This window comes from Nicotiana tomentosiformis, chromosome 12, assembly GCF_000390325.3.
Source record: "Nicotiana tomentosiformis chromosome 12, ASM39032v3, whole genome shotgun sequence".
NCBI lineage: Eukaryota > Viridiplantae > Streptophyta > Magnoliopsida > Solanales > Solanaceae > Nicotiana > Nicotiana tomentosiformis.
The window spans coordinates 44,734,060-44,738,083 of NC_090823.1; positions in this window are offsets into that span (position 1 = coordinate 44,734,060).

Consider the following 4,024-nt stretch of genomic DNA (forward strand, 5'->3'; position numbering starts at 1 on the left):
AACTTATGCATCTGACCCTTCGCTTTTGCGGACAATAATATGCTTCCATGGTCCAAGTACCGCACCTATGCATGTGCATCTGTGCCAGGACTACTACATCTGTGGACACCTCCGATCACAGCCACACTCATGTCTGCGACCTCATGTCCGCTTATACAGACTCGCACTCGCAGACAAAACCTCGCAGGTGCATCACACCAGACCTAGTCTGCCAATTAACTCCAAAATGATCCAGAATCCACCTGAAACACACTCGAGATTTTTAGGACCCCGTCCAGTCACACAAACCATTCCCAAAGCATAAAACAGACCTATTCGAGGTCTTAAATCTCACAAAACAATACCAAAACTACAAATCACACCTCAGTTCAAGCTTAATGAACTAATCAACTTCCAACTTTCCAAAACTCATGTTGAACCACATCTAATCAACTCGAAATGACCTCAAATCTTTCACAAGTTCCAAATGACGTGACAAACCTATTCCAAGTCTTGAAATTCCAAGCCTTCAAATTTTCAACTTTTGACAATTAGAGCCAAATCGACCTAGGAACCTCCGAATCCAAATTCGGACATCCACCTAAGTTCAAAATCATCATATTAACCTATTTAAACAATCAAAATATGAATCTGAGGTCGTCTACAAAAAATACATAGGTCAACTCTTATAACCTAAGCTTCCAACCATAGAACTAAGTGTTCCAATTCATTTCAAAACCTTTCCAAAATTGAAGCAACTATCCCTGCAAGTCACATAACAACCAATACACATATAGGAAGCATCAAATAGGGGAACGGGGCTAAAATACATAAAATGATCAGCCGGGTCGTTACAGCGAGCATGGGGTTGACTTTTGTTGACTTTCAGGGAATTCTTCAAAGATCGAGGCTTTATGGATTGGGATCGTTTCCTATGGTATTTTTGGACTTCCTTGGTTTATGTTTGGCTAGATTTGAGCCGGCTAGAGTTGATTTCTCAAGGAAATACAATTTTGGAGATTCGAATTAGCCTGGGTGAGGTAAGTGTCTTGCCTAGATTTAGTTGAGGAAACTTTTCCTAATACTTGATATTGTTTGCTACATGTGAGGTTGATGTATATATGAGGTGACGAGTGTATACACATGTTCTATGGGTATTCATGCTCGGTGTAGATTTTAGGTTACTCTATGGCTTGTTTGGTTGTGTGTTCTACTTCATTCTATGTGTTATTCAGTTAATTGACTACGTGAGCATAATAAATCATGATAGACCTAATGCTAAGGATGTTGGTGCCTTATTTTGAACATGATGAACTAATATTGAGAATTATGTTATGATTTCCTTGGACGTAGTCACATGTATGTTATGAACACACACACGTACTTGTTGCCTTGAATTGAATGTGTGCTCTTTATGATATATGTGTGATCCTCTGTATGACTACACAGTTTCATCCTTCCTGCTAGAGATCATATTTTAGGATTTTTATTTCCTAATTAACCAAGACGAGCATTTTTGGAATCATTTGCTAATTGAATTAGCCGTAGTCATGTCTTATATCTTGAGCACACATCCGCACTTCATTATTTTCATGTCTTTATGCACTTCATTGATGAATTATGAGAATATGACTCTTGATGGTAATTTGTTATCTTGAATTATTATAGTTATGGAATACGTTGACATGTTGGGAGGATTTATTGGGTGTTGGCACAAGGTTTTGTCGTGTGATTGTGACTGATATCGTTATTGTGTCATCGGGACATTGAGAGATAAGGGTGGATATTATTATTATTGTTATTATTATAGAGCGATAAGGGAAGATATTGTTACTACGGAGCGATAAGGGTGGACATTTGTCACGACCCTAATCTTCCGCCATAGGATATCGTGATGGAAACTAGTCTCTAAACTAGGTAATCCTAATATACATGATGAAATAATGGAAATAACAATAGAACTTCAAACTAAACCATCTAGCTACTATAATAGAACAATACCGCTAACAATAACTCCTAAAATCTAGTGAGACTATGTCATAAGCTCTACACGAGTATACTAAAACATCCCTAATACATCACTGTCTAATAAAGAGTATGTAATAGAAAAATAAGGATAGAGGGTGACTCCGAGGCCTGCAATCACCGGCAGGTATACCTTGAAGTCTCGGATCTGAAAGCTCTACTCACTGGTGCCTAGCCTGGTATGAGGTACCTGGATCTGCACAAAAGATATGCAGAAGTATAGTATGAGTACACCACAACGGTACCTAGTAAGTATCAATCCTAACCTCGGTAGAGTAGTGATGAGGGTCGAGACACCTACTAGGATAATAAAAGAAGTTGAACAAGTATAGTACAGTGTAATAATGGAAATGAGGAGATGAGGCAATGAAGAAATACAACAAGATAAGCTACAACTGAATTTAAGGCAATCCATAATGGAGTACCAAAATGATAAGCTTCTTCAGGAGGCTTATTTCCAATAGAGTACTAAATAGATAAACATATTTACGGCGGAGTCTCATATGGATAAACTTCTTCAGGAAGCTTATTTACAACGGAGTAAATGAACATCCATAATATAATATATTTTGTAACACTCCCCTTTGGATGTTCATTAAAAGATAATGTGCCTCATTAAAACCTTACTAGGAAAAAACCCTGTGGGAAACAATCCTAGTGAAGAAAAAAGAGTACACATATTTAGTAATATGCATTGCTAGCTGCCTCATTAAAAACCTTATAAGGAAAACCCTGTGGGAAAAAACCTTAGTAAGGAAAAAAGAGTACATCTCATATTTTACTCCCCCTGATGAAAATCTTGTTTCAAATATTTGAGTCTCCGCATTCCAATCTTGTATACCATCTTCTCAAAAGTTGAAGTTGGTAAAGATATAGTGAATAAATCTGCCGGATTGTCACTTGAACGGATTTGTTGCACATCAATGTCACCATTTTTCTGAAGATCGTGTGTGTAGAATAATTTTGGTGAAATGTGTTTCATTATATCTCCTTTTATAAATCCTCCCTTCAATTGGGCTATGCATGCAGCATTATCTTCGTATAAAGTTGTGGGTCTTTTCTCACATTCTAAACCACTTTTTTCTCAAATAAAATGAATTATTGACCTCAACCATACGCATTCCCTACTTGTTTCATGAATAGCTATTATTTCAGCATGATTTGAAGAAGTAGCAACAATAGAGTACTTTGTGGAGCGCCATGATATGATAGTACCTCCACATGTAAAAACGTACCCGGTTTGAGATCTAGCTTTATGGGAATCAGATAAATAACCTGCATCTGCATAACCAACAAGATCTGCACTATCTTTATTAGCATAAAACAAACCCATATCAAGAGTTCCCTTTAAATATCGCAATATATGCTTAATCCCATTCCAATGTCTCCGTGTAGGAGAAGAATATATCTTGCTAGTAAATTAACAGAAAATGCTATGTCAGGCCTTGTAGCATTAGCAAAATACATTATTGTACCAATTGAACTGAGATAGAGTACTTCGGGACCAAGGAGTTCCTCATCCTCTTCTGGAGGTCGGAACAAATCTTTATTCACTTCAAGTGATCGAACAACCATTGGTGTACGCAATGGGTGTGCTTTGTCCATGTAAAAGCGTTTTAAGACCCTTTCTGTATAGGCAGATTGATGGATAAAGATCCAGTCTGCTAAATGTTCAATTTGCAGACCAAGACAAAGTTTTGTCTTTCCAAGATCTTTCATCTCAAATTCTTTCTTAAGATATTCAATTGCTTTTTGGAGCTCTTCTGAAGTTCCAACAAGATTTATGTCATCAACATAAACAACAAGTATAACAAATTCTGAAGCCATTTTCTTTATAAAAATACATGGACAAATAACATCATTTATGTAACCCTCTTTCAACAAATATTCACTGAGGCGATTATACCACATGCGCCCAGATTGCTTTAAACCGTACAAAGATCTTTGTAGACTGATTGAGTACATTTCCCGAGATTTTGAATATACAATTAGAACGGAAGGTACTTAAATTAAAAGATCA